The sequence below is a fragment of the Anabrus simplex genome, chromosome 1 (genome assembly GCF_040414725.1).
Source record: "Anabrus simplex isolate iqAnaSimp1 chromosome 1, ASM4041472v1, whole genome shotgun sequence".
NCBI classification, from domain to species: Eukaryota; Metazoa; Arthropoda; class Insecta; order Orthoptera; family Tettigoniidae; genus Anabrus; species Anabrus simplex.
Genome location: NC_090265.1, coordinates 1,219,960,596 through 1,219,980,584, shown reverse-complemented (window position 1 = coordinate 1,219,980,584; position 19,989 = coordinate 1,219,960,596). Strand labels below are relative to the sequence as shown.

General features: G+C 40.0%; 1 protein-coding gene across 2 annotated transcripts in view; it reads right to left on the bottom strand.

Moving 5' to 3' along the window:
- The window catches only part of Polr2H (DNA-directed RNA polymerases I, II, and III subunit Rpb8), a 750,482-nt gene that overhangs the window by 430,156 nt on the left and 300,337 nt on the right, over positions 1-19,989 (bottom strand). The window lies entirely within an intron of this gene.

The following is a 19,989-nucleotide window of genomic DNA, read 5'->3' as shown; positions in this document are numbered from 1 at the left end:
GACTAAATTGATGTCAGTACGTAAGAAATTCAACAGAATTGAATGTCACATTGGTGATACAAAGCTAGAACAGGTCGATAATTTCAAGTATTTCGGTTGTGTGTTCTCCCAGGATGGTAATATAGTAAGTGAGATTGAATCAAGGTGTAGTAAAGCTAATGCAGAGAGCTCGCAGTTGCGATCAGCAGTATTCTGTGAGAAGGAAGTCAGCTCCCAGAGGAAACTATCTTTACATCAGTCTGTTTTCAGACCAACTTTGCTTTACGGGAGCAAAAGCTGGGTGGACTCAGGATATCTTATTCAAAAGTTAGAAGTAACAGACATGAAAGTAGCAAGAATGATTGCTGGTTAAACAGGTGGGAACAATGGCAGGAGGGTACTCGGAATGAGGAGATAAAGGCTAATTTAGGAATGAACTCGATGGGTGAAGCTGTACGCATAAACCGGCTTCGGTGGTGTGGTCATGTGAGGTGAATGGAGGAGGATAGGTTCCCTAGGAGAATAATGGACTCTGCTATGGAGGGTAAGAGAAGTAGAGGGACACCAAGACGACGATGTTTAGACTTGGTTTCTAACGATTTAAAGATAAGAGGTATAGAACTAAATGAGGCCACAACACTAAGTTACAAATCGAAGATTGTGGCGACGTTTAGTAAATTCTCAGAGGCTTGCAGACTAAACACTGAAAGGCATAACAGTCTATAATTATAATGTATGTATGTTTCGTTGGAAAGTTTTGAAGCATACTACGCGTACTGATTCATATTATAGAATATCAGAGTGTATCGAGTGTATTTTCCATTCTATTTTTCATATGTTGTTCCAATAGGGATATATACACACTTCTTTTCAAAATACTACGGAATATCCTGTCTTTTTTTGTTAGTGGCTTTACGTCGCACCGACACAGATAGGTCTTATGGTGAGGATGCGATATAAAAGGTCTAGGAGTTATGAGGAAGCGCCCGTGGCCTTAATTAAGGTACAGCCCCAGCATTTACCTGGTGTAAAAATGGGAAACCACGGAAAACCAGTGCTGCCGACAGCGGGATTACAACCCACTAACTCCCGGATGAAAGCTCACAGCAGCGCGCCCCTAAGCGCACGACAAACTCGCCCTTCATCCTGTCTTTTTGTTAAGTTTTCGAAATTCATATGCATCACTGTCTTCTCACAAGCTTTTTCTCACCCAACATTTCTAACGTATTTACAAAAAGTTCTTATTTAATCACAATAGCCTCATGAGAGATTGTAGCTGAAGATTCTGATGCAATCACTGCATCTTTTAATAGCAATTTCGACGTTTTGCTATGCATAGATTCTTCAGGAATTTTCTCTTTTACTCCCGAAGGGCCAGGAATTTCTTCACCCATCGACATTTTCTTGGAAGAACGTTTCTACAAACTGATTTATTTCACAAGATACCACAAAATACTTGTAACCACTTAAAAAGCCAACAATAAACTAATGTAGACGCTCGTATCTTCAATCACTTGGTGATCCATACGTTCCCACTTCTCTCCCAGTTGGGAAAATCTCAGGACACGGCATGTGTAGACCCCCATACCTTTTGCGTTCAGGTACATTGTTAGGTAAAATCCGTAGGCTCACAATGAAAAATGTATTGGAACAGTCAGTGCATTTACTTTCAAAATTCTGATTTCATACACAATATTCTGCATAAAATATCACGTAAATAGTTCAATTAAAAATATACACTTGGAAAATAACATTGGATATTAGAAACGTCCTGAATTTTTTCGGGAAGAAATGAAAGTTTAGAAAATAGCGTTTAGAAATGTTGTAAAAAGGGGCGGTGAATAAAATTTATGAAACAATTATTCGGGTAAAGTAAAAATGCACCGATGGAGAATCGAATCCGAAACGTCGTGCTCGTGAAGCCGGAACGGTACCGCTTCAGCCACTGGACGAATTGTAAGTGGTAAACACTTTTTAATATGTAAATTGCTACGAATTGTATTTTATTTCGAGACTGGCTGGCCAGTGCGAACTAATATTTTAATATTACACCACCTTGAGGGTATACTACCACCACCACCACCACCACCACCACCACACGAAGCCTGCTCCCAAAGTCAATTTCCAAGGTAGTGGCTTCCCCTTGTAAGTTCCAAGTCTAACAGAATATAGGCGACCTTTTCTTTCTACGATTTCTCTTGCTAGTGTGTGTATATATATTGCATCGCCCCCTGCGGCATTAGATACTAAGGAGTCCAAAGACAGGTGTGCGTCATAAAACATTGTAGGCCTATTTCAGAAATGAAGCGACAAAGACAAGCGAAGCGACACGTGTCATTATTATTCAGTCATTAGGATGATAGTTATAACAGATTATTAAAATATCGTAATTGCTGTCAGTTGTTCCTTAACATCATAGCCCGCCAACTTAAGTTGTGCACTGGGTTAGACCTTTTAAAATTTGGTTCTTCCAAATGAAAGGTACGAAAACTTGCTGGAATTTCTATGCAGTAACAAAAATTGTACAATAAGTCAAATATATAGGCCTGTCTCGATATGTTAATGACACAATACAATCTGTTTTTCTACAGGAGAGCAACTCGACAACAAGCAATCGACGCCACAGATACACCACAAAGAAAAGAAAAGACTGCTCTCCACAAGCATTATAGAGAATGACGGAACAAAGGTAGAATTTCCAGAAGAATTTCAGTTAAGTGGATTGCAGTGGAATGATGGCTTGAAAGACAACAACCCTTTCGCTGACAGTGATAACGATGATAAATCCTCTCAGGTAGGTGAAATTGGGACAGCACATTTAAAGAACAATGAAAATGCCAAGCTGACTGCACGCACCAGAGATGAAACTGATAATAAAGAGATTAACAGAGTTTCAATTAAAGAGTCGCTGCAAGCAGGCATCTCATGGCCATTAATAGGCCTTATGGTTTTCTTTCTTGTACTCAGTGTTCTCATTAATTATGTATTCTGTTTTGTTGCTCGAAGATGCGTAGCAAAAAGGCAGCATCATCCCCCTGAGAAAGATTTGGAACCAGAAGATTCATCTGAAAGCTCTACTTCCATATCAACAATCCTCAGTTTTTCCGGCAAACGAAAAGCCGATTTTTGTGCTAGTTCAACAGCTCCTGCATCTACCGTTGAATACAGACCCCTCTGTTTTTACCCCAAAGAGAAACTGAAAACAATTTCATCGGAAACAGTAACTTTCTGCTCAGATAATCAATACCCCCACGGTGCGTCAGCAGATTCAAGAGGAGATTTTGAAAGAAAGAAGCAGCATTCAATTATATCGGGTGATAGAAAGGAACCTCCAAGCAAGTCAAAAACTACATCTTCAGATGAGAAAACTGTAATTTATCGACCACTGTTTATGGAGAAAGGGGATTCGAAAAATTTACGGACTAAAAGAACATCATCACTTCAACAGCTGCAGTCTTCAGCGTCAACAAAAATACGTTCGAATACAGTGAACGAAAAGGCGAAGCATTATTCACTGCAAAACTTCCCAGAAACTCCAAGCAAAAGTAAAGATAATAACTCTTCCGGTTCAACAAATATTGTAAGTACAACAGACTCTAAGAGCAAGTTAAGTTACTCAGGGAACTCTGCCTCAGATACATCACAACTAACGGACAATCCAAGCACTACTCTGCAGTCAACTGAAGATCGAACATTATCACGCTCATCTTTATCATCGAACAATATAACAGTGAACCAAGACTCCATTACAATAACGACAGATTCTCCAAGTGATCACTGCGATATCATGCCTCCAAAAGGCATATTTTCAAAATACACACGGCAAGGCGAAAGTGAAACTGAGGTCTTCTCAAATTACACTGCTCCTAGTGCAGAGAGGAAACTTGCCCCCGGGTCAATAAAAGCGGTGTTTACATGCATTCCTTCAGTACCAATACAAAATCAGCCCTTTTTAAAGAAAGAGAAATGTTCAAGCAACTTACAAGCTCGGGAGCAACATGAAAGTGTTAAAAGAACTACTAGATACCCATATAGCTCAGTTCTCGAAAGGAAGAGTGTAACAAATGAATCAGAAATAACCTCAGGCGACAATTCTTCAAGTTCTGTAACAACTATACTCCGATATTCAGACAGCAAGATGCAAACCTTTAATTCTGGAGCATCGGATCAGTCTAGAGTAAATCTAGATGATGATAAGAAAAGTAATGTTCGTCTCACTGTATCAAAAAGAAAGATGCGCACAAGTTCCTCGAAAATTATATCAAAACCAAGTTCCTCGCGTGATCTACTTTGCTATCCACGTTACTCGAGCGGGACGACAAATTTACTGACCACTTCTTCCAGGAAGATCTCCTCGTCATCAGAATTTCGACAAACAGCGCCATGTGCACTAGTTGATCAAACAGATATCCACCGCAAATTAACCTACCCACATACAGCCAAGGCAAAAAACGAACAAAACTCTGAAGAACTGGAAACAAGTTCTTTCAATTCAGTGGCTTTCAAAAGAAGTGAGCCTCTTTCAGACATTCTTTCATTTTCTAGAGACCGAGCGGAAGACTTTCATTCTAGTGATATTAAAGTATGTTCATCGTTTGACTCAACAACGGACGACGATGGCTCTCTCATGTCAAAGTCTGCTTCCACAATCGACCAAGAAAAATGGAAGTGAGGAACCAGCCGGTGTTCAATTTCTGATGTACATAAAGTGGGCCAGATGGCATAAAGAACATTGTTCCTTGCTTGTTATGAGTTCGAAATATTAAAGATTTGAGATTCGTGGCCTTATGAATGTCGTCATGGGCTTATGGATATATGACGTGGGTGATCATTGATATGGTTATTTATGTACTAATCTTATGCACGTAGCAAAATATCTTAAAAACCAATAGTCAAATATTTATAACATTCATAACATGTCGTCATGGGCTTATGGATATATGACGTGGGTGATCATTGATATGGTTATTTATGTACTAATCTTATGCACGTAGCAAAATATCTTAAAAACCAATAGTCAAATATTTATAACATTCATAACCGACCACGAAGATATAAAGTGGTTGAGCCAAAAATTATACTAGACCGTGGGGTCAACTAAACGTACATTATACTCGCACGCAGCGTGAGGGGCCCTGGATCTCAGCCGTAAGCACACCTCAATATTATTAAATTTCATGCTCATATACAAGTAAAAGTACGCGAAAGTAGTTGAAATGTGGAATTAATTGCAGCAATTTTTTTGTCATACGGAAATTTGGTCACGCATTACATTATCGTCACCCACCGATTTGGACACCCATTACATTTCAAAACAATAGATCCCGTTTCCATACTTACATCATCATTCTCAACTTTGGTATTTTTTTAAAATTATGAGTGGATAACTATGTTACACAGACACTGGGGATACTTGTTTTATGTTAACAGTTTTTGGTAATTTAGCCTGGTGTTGAAATTATGAAGAACTCCGTTTCACTACCACTAAGCGAAATGGAGAAAAATGAATATACAGATGATACATGTACACGAGACACCGAATTCAGAATGATGGTAATGTTTGAAGGTGTGATAACAGAAAAGAGTGCAGTGCCATGATCACCATTTCTCGTGTTCGGAAAAGTGCAGTGATGGGACCATCACACCATGTAAACCATGCTCCAGACTGGGGTCATGTACAAGCAAAAGAATGTGTCGAGGCGATGAAAGAGAGCTCGAACGCGCTCGTCAAGAGAAGCTACTTCGTCCATTAATTCAGCAAGGAGTGAACGAACAGCTTAAGTAGTGAGGGAAATGTTAAGGTCCCCAAGAAAGGTAATTTTAGATGATAACAGATGGCTCCTATATTACAAAAGGCTTATTTTGCAACAGATCGCCATTTACAGTTTCTGTTGAATTCTCCTTTTTGGATAATGGATGGAACTTTCAGATCAGTTCCAAATATAATATTACAGGTTACGCCATTCATCTGTGAACAATGGTTTCCAGTCGTCAAGGTACTGATGCAGGAAAAAAAAACGACCAGTTCTACGAGTTCTACAAATTTTAAAAGAAGAACAAAATAAATTACAACTGCACTGGAATATAAAGCTTATTTTTACCGATTATGAGGCAGTTATACTCCCGGGCACGTAAGCCTATACACTAACGGTACAACCTTACCCTTTCTCCCCTCTTAATACTAAAGGTAGTGATTTATAGTTATTTCCTAACTGCTGGGTTCGTTTCAGTGTCTTTAACCATACAGTTTACGGACCCTACTTGCCGATACGTCGTCTTACAGTTACTGTTAATCTGGCACGTTGGCACTCTACAGTCATAATATATTTCGTGAATTGCCAGAATTACTGCAGTATTGTTCAAGCTACTAGTCTTACATTTGCGCGTATAATTAAAGCATGTTTGCTTTGTCTGTGGAGTTGTAAAAGGGGCTGCCAGGCCGAGGCGGTAAAGGCGTGCTCGGTTCGCCCGGAAGGACGTGGGTTCGAACCCCCGTCAGGAAGTCGTAAAATTTAAGAAACGAGATTTCCACTTCCGGAGGTGCATATGGCCCTGAGGTTCACTCAGCCTACACCAAAAATGAGTAGCCCCTACCAGGTTAATTCCTGGGGGCAAAGGCGGCCGGGCGTAGAGCTAACCACTCTACCCCATCACGTGCCGCGGTTAACCACCCCTCTTTGTCTTTGTCTTTTGTGGGATTGTAAATCTGTTCGGTAGAATACCAGGTCGGTAGAATTGTGGCATGTTCGAATAATGCATTTAATAACATAGTTTGTGTGAAATGACGAACGCAGCATTTTATTAATTTTGGTCTTATTTCCTCCAATACTTACGTATAGAATTCGATTAGAAAGTCTAAGAAGCAAGAAAAATCTGCAAGAACTCCTCCGAGAAGGAAAGCACCGCTACCTCGTTTACAAAAATCAATTCAGACATTGCTACGAGGTATTGAAAAAGGAAGACGATGATGAAGTTACCAATCGTAGTGATACGGAATTTATGACGAGAGTTTCACAATTAATTGGGGTAAGTGTTTATTTTAATAATAATGCTACTTGCTTTACGTCCCACTAACTACTTTTACGGTTTTCGGAGACGCCAAGGTGCTGGAATTTTGTCCCGCGGGAGTTCTTTTACGTGCCAGTAAATCTACCGACACGAGGCTGACATATTTGAGCACCTTCAAATATCACCGGACTGAGCCAGGATTTAACCTGCCAAGTTGGGGTCAGAAAGCCAGCGCCTCAACCGTCTGAGCCACTCAGCCCGGCAGTGCTTATTTTAATCTTGTTTCTATCATAAGTTTCTGACAATGAGAATCAGTTGAAATGAAAAAAAAATTGTTATGAACCTAACCTAACCTAAGCATGTCCTGTCTCGACTATGTTATGGTTTGCAGGCCTAATCTTTGTGTATTCCTATTTGCTTACGACATATGTGTATATAATATATTTCCTCATGTGTGTTATTACAGCGTGGTTTCGTTTCAGATTTCTATTCTGTTTATCAAGCACAACAAAACTTTGACCAACAGTAACTAGTGAGGTACACAAGAATTAGGAATGATTATGCTATTCTGCAAGGAATACACTTAATTTGGAATTCTCTTAAAAGTACCATAACACTTTTTAAGGTCGACAATATGGGCTAAAAATGAATTTCATTTCTTGTAATGTCTTGTTCTTACCGGGATGATCTGGGTTCAGTTCCCATGCAGGTTGGTGATTTGAACCTGGATGTGGGGACAGAGCCTACGTGAGAACAACAACAGAGGAGCAATGAGGGAAGGAGGTCAGAATGTGCCGTCACATCTATGACGTCATACTTAAATGAACTGCCTGGGTAGTAGGGGTTTTAGATGGGCAGAAACTAAAATTAGTGAATTACCAATTTACTTTTCTTTTATTTATTTCTCATTCTCCTGCCGCCTTCAATTCACCTATCTTGTCTTATTTTATCTTATATTTATTTACACCGTATATATATTTGCATCTTACGCAAATTTAACTTACCGGTTATAAATTCCTGGCGACGGGTCGACTTGAAACACCAATCTCGAAGTCCATATTCTTTTACCGTTATTATTCAGCTAAAATGTCACTTGACAGTTAACTGTAAAACGTCTTACATGTAGGCTGTACAGATACACAGTACATTACCATTAAGACAGATAGCATTGCGAAGTAATTCGTTTTTACCACGAAAGAAGACGTCGTCGTCGTCGTACATGACTGAATTGCTATCAACATATATTAGGGAAACTACCCAAATTATGAATTTAATTGCCACATAAATATTCAGCAAAAATGGCAAAATCACAGTAGAGGACAAATACAATTTTTTTAAGTAGAAATTAGAATTAGTGAGGTTGGACCTCCTGCCTGTCATCGTACATGAGTTTCTGTTGAACATGTTGTCTGTGTGTATGCGTATGGCGGGATACTGTGCTTGTCAAAACTAGTAGCTTGCTATTTTACACAATAATAGTGAAAAACCAAGTTCAGTGCAACTATTGTTGTTTGGATATTTCTTCTCTTTAAAGAACTGTGAGTCCCATGAATTAATATCCTGATTTGTTGATTCCTGTAAACCATGTAGGTATGGTGTTGGTTTGCCAGTTCCTGGCGTATCTACTGGACACAACTTTATAGACCAATAGTTGATTCAGTTTTATGTTTATTGCATTCAATCGTCACGACTGTGGTTGCAATGACAACAGTCGGACAATTACAAATTCTGTCATGCCTAACCGAACCTAACCCTGTGTCAATCAGTGGTTTTCGGTGGATCACAACCTAACCTGCTACTATCAGTGGTTTTCTGAAGATTACAATGGTCTTGTCTTAAGCCAATACTGTCCCAGGGGCTACTAGAGGCCTGCTGGCCACTTCGTGGACCTAACCTGGGGGCCAATGGTTTGGTCACTAGTCGGACGTATATCATATTCTGTCAGGTTCTTGTCACTAGCCATGGTTATGGTCTTCTTACGTCATGTTCCCTGTCACAAACCAGTTATTAAAGTTTCACACAATCTAATCGCCCTCGATTTGCTACGCTTGATCTATGTTCACAGCTTTAACATTTCTCAGCTCCATATTCATTATGATCCTTACTTTCCTATAACAGGGCATTTATGTTAATACTTTCACCGTCTTTCTTCATGACAATGATATGCGGACTGTCCTGTTTAAAAGTCTCAGAAGGAAAAATATGAGGATTGGGCATCAGTTTAAACAAATTACAAGACATCGATAACGAAATGAAAAATATCAATTAAATATATTGCTATTTGTTTTTTGTCGGACTGATACAGACAAGTCTTGAATCAATGTCTGAAAATGGGAAAGTGTAGAAAACCATATTCAGGAATGCTGACAGTGAGGATGGAACCCCGGTCTCCCAATTCCATCTCGATAGCTATGAGACGCACACTGCGTAGCGGTCTCGCTCTACAGATAAATCATATTATAGTGAATAAACTCGTTTTTAAACAAAACATCTGTCCGGCATTACGGCGACCATGAAGGTCCAGAAGGAAAATACTTTGATTGGCATTCTTATTTGTGTTTTCACCACCCTAGTAGGCTTAACGTGAGTTACAGGGATATAACGTAACTTGGAAAGAATGTTTTGCGTATGATATTATCATTCGGTGGGCATTAGTGATTTACCACCCCCATGGCCAACCACCCAAGGACATCCGACCTCAACCCCATGGAGCACATCTGGGATGGTCTCAAGGCACGCCTTGGTTATTGTTCCACCAGACCTCTGTGCAATATGGGAGGCTGTGCAGGGGACGTGGATCAGGATGGCTTCCCAACGTTTCCAGTGTCTTTTCGAGCCCTTGCCACTCCGTATCGTCACAATCATCAGTGCGAAAGTTGGTCTACATGCTACCAGCCAAGTCTCACCGATTCAATTGTTCATCAGCATACGTATTAATCAGAGAAGATAATCTCCTTTACCACAATTGAGATTCTGCTCTGAGACTGTTCGAAATGTCGGTTCAAGCTACACCACCTCCATAACACATGCTCAGTTAAAGGGTACAATCCCAGGAACTTAATTCTTATGAAGCGGAGTATTTGCTCAATACAAGTTAAGTATAACGAATTATACTAAAAACTCGCGTTAGGGGCTGCGTGGCCGAGGCGGTAAAAGCATTCTTGGATCGTCCACTCGGAAGGACATGGGTTTGATTCTCCGCTACAAATTCTAAAATGTAAGAAACAATAGCTCCACTTCTGAAAGTGCATATGGCCCTGAGATTCACTCAGCCGACACCAAAAATTAGTACCAGGTTAACTCCTGCGGGCAAAGGCAGCCGGGCGTAGGGCTAACCACTCTACCCCATCAAGTGCCACCGTTATGGATAGTGACAGCCTTTACCTTCCACCCTTCCAATGGTCTTCATGGCTTGTACGGAGATGACTTTTGCTTTTTGGTTTTTAAATACTAGTACTCATGTTTATGATGTTTATTAATTCACACACCCTGCTTTGTAATTCAGTGACCATGGAATGGCTCTTGATATTGCAAATTATACTTATATCTTTGTTGCATACTTTTGTTATTATTATTGTTATTATTATTATTATTATTATTATTATTATTATTATTATTGTTATTATTATTACATATTCTTTAAAATGTAAAGAAACTAATATTTAATACAGTAAAATTATGCTTATTTCTTTGCATTAATTTATTTCATTACATATTGTTATTGCTATTACAACATGCTTTCTTTGTGATGTAAATATACAATTATTTCTTCCCAAATAGATTTGTTATACCTGCACCAATCAGCCAACAAACTATGGAAGTATCTTTTATTAAGGTGCATACTATTCTTACATATATGTATAACTGAAGAACTGAAGATCCATACATAGAAAAGCGGGTCGTCCTATGGTAGAAGTTCAAACTGTGTAATATGGGAGAGTAAGCCCATGTGGTATTACGAATCACAAGAAACTGAATGAATTGGCTGAGCAGTTGGATCACATTGCTGTGAGCTTGCTTTCGGGAGATGGTGGATTCGAACCCCACAGTCAGCAGATCTGAAGTTTGTTTTTCATTTTCGTGGTTCCCTCATCTTCACTTCAGGCTAATGCTGTGGCTGTACCTTTATTAAGGCAACGATCGCTTCCTTTCAGTCCAGTCCTAGCCCTCTTTCCTATTCCATTCTTGTCTTACAACCTGTCTTCAATCAGTGTGATTTAGGCCAATATACAGTATATAAAAATCTGGTAATGTCTGACCCCTGTACATTTCCTGGGTTTCTCTCATGTGGTAAGCTTGAGATTCACCAACTTGCAAGCGGTAAATATGTTTAAAAATGCCCGTCCTCTACTACTTATTGAAGAAAGGAGAAAACAACATCCAAGCAAAAGGAAGGACAGATAGGTCCTCCGTACGTGGTAAGCCCTTGAACTTTTGGAAATTACAATAAATTATAGCCTACAATCTAGACCTCTCTCTCCCTCTTTCTTTTTTTGCTAGTTGCTTTACGTCGCACCGACACAGATAGGTCTTATGGTGACGATGGGACGGGAAAGGGCTAGGAGTTGGAAGGAAATGGCTGTGGCCTTAATTAAGGTACACCCCCAGCATTTGCCTGGTGTGAAAATGGGAAACCACGGAAAACCATTTTCAGGGCTGCCGACAGTGGGGTTCGAACCTACTATCTCCCGAATCTATCTCCCTTTAAGAATACGGTTATATTAATGCGTTCATCAACATAAAGGCAAGAAATGTTTTAAATTAAGCAAGTGAAAGAGACTGCATGACTAGCTCAGATGGTAGAGCTCAGGTTGGTGAGTTCGAGTCCGGCGGTATTTGAAGGTGCTCCAATACGCGTCTCGTGTCTGTAGATCTACCGATATGTAAAATACCTTTATAAATTCCATAAACAATATGGAAACGAAACATTGTCAAAAACTTGTAAAATATCACAGACAGTATATTTTCGTTTGAGGACCCGCAAGTATTCGTACGACCCCGGTTTTCGCGAGTAAAATCAGCCCTCCACTCCATACTAATGACGTTGTGCATGCTGCTGTGGCTCGGACGTATCCCATTCACAGATGTTGACAGGACACCGGTCGAGTGCATTCACACGTTGTCAGAATGGGGCGAAAGAGTCCGGAAACTACTCGCAGAGAACGAAAAGTCATCATCCGCCTTCACAACAAGACATGGTGGTTCAAAAGGATCGCAGAAGCAGTTGGGAGGCCTAAGTCAACCGTGCAGTCGATCATCGACCAATTTTCCGAAACAAAAAGCTACAATAACAAGCCTAGAACTGGACGTCCCCGGGCCCTGACCTAGGCAGACAGGCGCTTCATTGTCCGAGAAGTGAAGAAAGATCCGCGATGCAGTGCCCCGAAAATTGCTGCTGAGCTGGAACGGCGAGGTGCTAGTGTGAATGAGTCGACAGTGCGCAACACCATTCTCCACATGGGCTTCCACGAACGTCGGGGACGTAAGAAATTCTATGTGAGCAAGGTCAATCGTCTGAAACGGCTACACTTTGCCACGGAGCACCGAAGCACAGGTCTGGAGGTCTTCAACAGGACTGTCTGGACTGATGAGAGCAAGTACATCAAGTTAGGGTCACACGGGAACCTCCAGCTGTGGCGGCAAGAGAACACCGAGCTACTGCAGCGAAACCTAATTCCTACTGTGAAACATGTGGATGGTTCAGTGATGGTGGGGGGTGTATGTGCGCAAAGGGAGTAGGAAATCTTCATTTCATTGCAGGCAAGATGGACCATCGAATGTACATCAATATTTTGAAGCAAAACTTACCTGCTAGTGTTGGTTTTCCAACAGGACAATGATCCGAAACACAAAGCTATAGATACCCAGCTCTGGTTGTTGCACAACACCCCCAAACGCTTGGAAATCTTCCCAGTCCCCTGACCTAAACATAATTGAACATTTATGGTACTACCTTGCAACAAAAATTAGGTCTAGACGCATTTCAAACAAGAGCGATTTACAAAATGCTCTCGAGGAGGAATGGGAGAAAATACCCCCTTCCTACTGTGCTAATTTAGTAAAATCAATGTCCAATCGCATCCAAACTGTCATAGCCGCTGAGGGCAATCCTACAAAATATTGATTTCCACGGACTGATGGAGAAATGTACAGAAAACTGGGGTCGTACGAATACTTTTTGTTGGTCCCAAAAGTGATATTATTTGTTTCTTACTGTGTTTACAAGTTTATGACAATGTTTTGGTTTCATATTGTTTATGGAATGAATAAAGGTATGTGAATACTACATGAATGGTTTTTTTAAAAATCCACAAACGTACCTAAACGTATGGAAAATGTATTATTTTCTAAAATATGCGAAGTCGTACGAATACTATTTACACTCACTGTGTAAGAACTGAAAGAACATTCACGACCTAGTGCTCAAAACCTTGGAATACGCGATCGCTTAAGTACGTAACTTATTACCAAGATAACGATCTGAAGCAGAAAGCTGACAAAGTAAGGATATGGCTGCTGCATTTTTGCCCAAAAGTACTCGAGACACCTCCACAGTCACCAGAATTAAATGTGACAGAAAATGTATGGCATTACATTACATGAATTTGTATATGATGATGCTGGATTTAGAATGTTAAAATAGTAGTATTTTCTTTCCAAGGAATTGCTTTTTGTACTCTTGTTGTTGGGTAGTTATATTTTAAGTGTACTTTATTATCACTTGTAATGTTAAGCTAGTAGTAAGGTCAATCTATAGTATTGTAAGCCGTAGTTTTAAGCACTGGAAATATTTAAGTTGTGTATGAATTCGTACATTACGATGCTGGATTTAGAATGTTAAACTAGTAGTATTTCTAGTAATCTTGTCTTTCCATTGAATTGCTTGTTGTTGTTGTTGTTGTTGTTGTTATTGTTGTGTAGTTATGTTTTAACTTTATTATCACTTGTAATGTTAAGCTAGTAGTAAGCTCAACCTATAGTATTGTAAGCCGCAATGTTAAGCACTGGATATACTTAAGAATGTTAAACTAGTAACATTTCTTGTAATATTTGCTTTCAAAGGAACTGCTTGTTGTACTTTTGTTGTTGTTGTTGTTGGATAATTATGTTTTAACTATACCTTATTTTCACACTACTGAAAGTGACCATTGCCACCAGGATATTTCCCAATCGTGTTGTATTTGTTAATAATAAAAAAATAATTTGGAAGTAGCGATAAGAAAACACCAGATTTCGAACAAAGGCGATATGAAAATGACTAAGTGAAGAATGTGAGAAAATAGGTCCATCTTATTGCGAAAAGTTTATACGATCTATAACTAGCCGTTTAAACGCCGTGAACAGTGCGTAGGGTCTCTTAAAATACTGACTGTTAAAAACATGGTGTTATTAGAGATCGCCAATTAACTACTTGAAGGTACAGTATATGAGTTTAACTTTGACCTGTTTCATGCATGCTTAAGGACAACGTATTAGTTTTCTTTGTAAGTATGAGAAATAGGAGTCAATTTACTTTGTACCTTAGTAGAGAAGTGTGTAGTAGTTAAACCAGACCAAGACACAATAAGGTTACAATTATAAGTTTTTTGTTGAATCCAAATTAGAAAGCGTTTCCCTAGTGTATGGGTTTCATTTTGCCTCAATGTAACTTACGAAATTCTTAGACCAAATACATCAAGAACTGAGATTTATGAGTGCCCCTTAACAGCGCGCCATATACAGAATAATGGGGAGTAAAACAATTCGATTCCAGGCTTAAAACTAAGCAGCTGAGGCTTGCTCTACCTGTAACATACATCCTACCACAGCTATAAAACTGACATACAACAAGCATTAAGTACCGTTGAAGCACCGTCCATTACATTAGAAGCCTTTAGGTACAAGTAATTTACTACAGATAACGAGACTCTCCAACGTACGTAAACCTCGCAATGAGTTCAAGGCTTGGTGAAGGCTAACACGCTGTTATAAAGAGTGAAAGTGACATCACAATCACTCCGTGTGTTAGTTCAACAGCTCACCAAGGTCGCCGCGTAAGGTCTCCAGTTCGACACTCCCCACTGATGTAGTAGGCTACGGCCAGAGCATACAGTCACGGACATAAGTATTTGAACAGAAGTGTTGTTGAAGTTATGAACTTACATTCACCGCAGATTGCGAAGTATTGGTTCATTGGTTTTCCGAACAGTATCCTTCACTTCCTACCCTACAATTATCGAGAAGGATATTCTAATACAGATCAGTCAATAGTTACGCATATGACCGCTTGAAACTAGGACGAAAGTAATGGAACGCTTCCATTACATTAGTAAATGAAGTCGTTCCCAGTTTTCTGTCATGGGTGAATTGTTCAGTACACACTCTTCTCTCCAGTGTGAGACAGTGCACGCATGGGACGTAGCGGAGCGGAGAACACGTTAGAAGTTCGAAACATAATGCCAAATCTATTCAAACAGGGCAGAATTAATAAATATAAGTCGAACGCTAATATTAACACTGTTCATCGATACAAAAGTTCCACACGGTACTCAATTAACTAAGAACCGGCCGACCGCCGAAGCTTAGTCGAAGAGAACAAAGAGAAATAGTGCGACATATGAAGGAAAATCCAATGGTTACTGCGCCGGAGATTACAGCACAGATGAAAGAAGGTTTAGGTAAGCACATTCATGTTAGGACTGCTCGCAGGGTCTTTAATACGGCTTGGTTTAATTCCAGAACTCCCACGAGACAGCCATTTGTAAATACGGTTTATCGTAAGAAACGTTTGCAATTTGCAAACGAATTTATAACGAAGGATCCGGACTTCTGGGATAACGTCCTCTGGTCAGATGAAAGTAAATTTAACATTATGGGACTGACGAGCGGATATACAGTGAGGGGCAGAAGTATTCATGCAGATGGGTTTATATGGAAAAACATTTTATCAGAATTAATTATACAACAGAACTAATTAAGTAATGAACACTTGTTTATTATCATCTCGACGTAAACATATACATACAGAAAATCAACACAAAATGACAATTACTAAATAAAAAATACAACTCATTGGAATATAATTTTTACGTAGGACATAAGTATTCATACAAGAACAAAAAGTATGTTGTTTCTCTAAGTAACACCTCCACCAAATCGTGTCTTAATACTTGGTATGCATTCCTTTATTATGGATGACTTCTGTAAGCCCTTTTGGCATGGAATATATTTATTTCCTTTTTTTTTTTCGGATCCAATTGTGTTCCATTCCTGCACCAACAGTTCCTTTAACCTTTGTTTGCTGGTAATGTCATGCATGCTTCCTTACTCCTGTCCCCAGCTCGTCCGACAAATGCTCGATTTGATTGAGGCCTGGGGACTGAGCTGGGGTTTTCAGGGTGTGAGGTGTATGATAGAGCAGCCAGAGACGGACAATTTCCGCAGTATCTTTGGGATCATTATCTTGCTGGAAATAGAAATTGTCTCCAATGCCCTGTTTGTCGGCACTCTTCTGCAAATTTTCCTTCAGTATGTTCAGGTAACCAAATCTGTCCATAATTCCAGAGTTCTCCTACACCTGAAGCTGCCACAGAGCCCCATACCATTGCTCCAAATCCTCCAGCTTCACAGTAGCCTAGATAATTTTGATGACCAGCTCCTGACCAACACTCGTCCATCATTATGAAATATATTAAATTTACTTTTGTCACTAATAATACTCGGTCCCAAAATCCATTATCTTTTCCTACTTACTCACTGGCAAAACTGCAATCTGGCTAATTGATTTTACTAATGTAGGTTTTCTTCCTGGACACACTAACTTTATACTCCGCGCGATGAAGGATTATTCTGATGGTTCTACTTATGGCTTGTTTACCAAAATATGCTTCTATATGGGCTTTTATTTCCATCGCACTTACCTTCGGATTCTTCATGACAGTTTTCACTACCATCCTCCTTTCTCGAGTCGTCAGGTTGCATGATCGGCCTGATCCTTCACTGTTTACAATGGTACTGTTTGCTTTAAATCGCCGTATGATACTTAAGACTGCATCTGCGATTTCAGAATATGATTTATTTTGATTATGAAGCCGTACCATAATCTCTCTCTCAGCAACCATAGTTTCCTTGGTCTTGTGAATTATTCGGATAACAATACCAGCTTGTACTCTGTACCAGTGCTGTGCCCTGCTCATCGACGTCTTGTTAACAACTGCTGGGCGCTGAATAGGGAGGGGGATATATCCACTGCCTGTACAGCTGAAGTACAAACCAGGTGTATGAATACTTATGTCACTGGCTCAATCCAGACCAATTACGTATTTCGTTATTATTTACAAACTTTTGCCTTTTATTCACGTTGTGTCGTTTACGATGTTTAGTGATGAAGCATCTTTATGTATGTTTTAGTGGTCTGGACTGAGTAGATAAGACAATTAGTAATTTCGTGCCGATATCAGGCTGTATGAATACTTATGTCCCCTACTGTATGTTTGGATAAATAAAAACCAATACGGATTGAGACCCTTAGAACATGACTGGTAGTGTGAAACATCCGGCTGGTGGGATGTATGGCAAGTAATGGTGTTAGAATCTCGTATTTACAGATGGCAAGTTGGGGTCAGAAGGCCAGCGCCTCAACTGTCTGAAGCACTCAGTCCGGCAATGGGAAAATTTCAGCTCAGGCATATCAAAAAAAGTATGCCCATTTGATGTCCAAAATACTTTCCGCAGTTACTGCAGAAAAGGGACACAACATTGAATTGCTTGTAAATCTAATGTTGTTCCAATAAGTTTGTCAAGTAGAAATTCTGTACGCTAGTTTTCTTTGTAAACATACATGTAATAACGATTAAGGTCTAGGCCTATGTTATAACAGGAACTGGTAGTAGGCTTAAAGTCGTCAGCTTGTTATTTACGACTTTATACTAACATATCCTGCCGATATCGATCTGTTCCAACACGTATGTCCGTGACTATATAAATAAAGCGTTCTTTATGGCACACTTGATATGCTATCTGGTAATTCTTTTTCGTCACAATAGTACAGAAATCACGGAAAACAAAGCAGAAAATAGATTACTGCAATTTATGCACAAAGATGAGGCGAAATGGAACAACAATTATAACACCACTTTAATTTCAGTATATTCTTAATGTAGATATATCCTTAATTCAGCATAACTGCAGTTAATTAATATGTGATTTCGCTTACGTTCTTACGTACCGTACTCTAATTTGTTCAGTGAGGTGTAGCCTACTTTGGATAATCTTATTGGAGCAGTTACGAGAAGCAATGACGTCACTAATCCTCCTCTTACTGGCCTTGGAATCAGCACTGTACGCGGAATAAGCCCAGTTTTACAGCCAGATGTCTTTCCTGACACCAACACTACGTGGAGGGAGGTATTCACTATTGTGTGTTTCTATGGTGATTGGTAATGTGACAGTCGTATATAAATGAAGATGTGTATCAAGACGAACATAGCAATCCATCCCCCGAGGTATCAACCATACGCAGCTAAAATCCCCGGGCCGACCAGGAATCGAACTCGAGGCCCTCTAAACCACAGACCACTATCGAGCCGGACAACATCACTGGTAAAAGCATGTTGAGTTATTAGGCCCTGTAATTTTTCACTTCACACAACCATTGTTCTTAGCTCATGTATTATGTTTCGTTTCGTAATTTCTCCTCAGCAAGTGACCCCAAGGTGGTCTTCAAATATCGACTGCTTTTGCAACCGTAGCTATTTCCTTTCAACCCAAAGATGTTTCAAATGCTCCCGCGAGCGTTTGTTCACTCTTAGTTGTCGGTAATAACAATCTTCTTCAACAACTTTTTCCACACATGTGGTGTCGCGGGTGCGAACTGCGGCGCACATGTGAATTTGCCCTTGTTTTACGGCCGGATGCCCTTCCTGATGCCAACCCTATATGTGTTTCGTGTTTCTGTGGTGGTTGTTAGTGTAGTGCGTTGTCTACTGGTGAGGAGACCGACTCGTTGGCTGGGATTTTAACCTAAATTGGTTAATTCCAATTGCACGGGGCTGGGTATGTGTGTTGTCTTCATCATCATTCCATCCTCATCACGACGCGCAGGTCGCCTACGGGAGTCAAATAGAAAGACCTGCACCTGGCGAGCCGAACCCATTCTGGGATATCCCGGCACTGAAAGCCATACGACATTTCATTTCATTTTACTAGTGAGGAAAGTGTTGGGACAAACACAAACACCTCGTCCCCGGGTCAGAATAATTAATCAGACGCGATTAAAAACCTCGACCCGGGACGCTCTGAACCGAAGGCCTCATCGTTGATCATTGGGCCAATGGGTCGGACAGTTGTCGACACTAACAATAGCCGATATAAAGAAGCAAATTGTACTTTACAAAAGTCCATATACAGCCTGTATAGAGTAGACCACTGCACAGTATATTGCTAGTGGTTTAACGTCGCACTAACACATAGAAGGTTTTTGCTGACGCAACGATAGGAAAGGGCTAGGGCTGGGAAGATAGTGGCCGTGGATTTCATTACGGTACAGCCCCAGCATTTGCCTGGAGTGAAAATGGAAGATCACGGAAAGCCATTTTTCAGGGTTGCCGACGGTCAGTTGATATTTATTGCAGCCACCCGCAATATTGCAATGGCCATGAATATACTGTCCAACTGGAAAACGAAATTTTGCAACAGCATTGTACATTAATAACAGCATTTTATAACTATGACAAAATAATTGATACAAACTTTCCCGGTACTAAAACAAGAGAATGAAGCCACAGCCGCGGGCGAATTCAAGTTCTATTCGAATGAATTCAGATTGACTTCAAGGACTTCTTGCAATAGTCTGCTCGGTAACAGCCAAGAACGACGCTCTAATGAAGAAGTCAGTCTTCCTAGGAAGTTGTTAATGTATCTCTAACTCGATTAATTCCATCACGAACTGAACTGAGTATAATTTTTATATTGACAAAATTATTCTGAACATACTTGTAGTTATTTCAAATGTATACGTTCTAA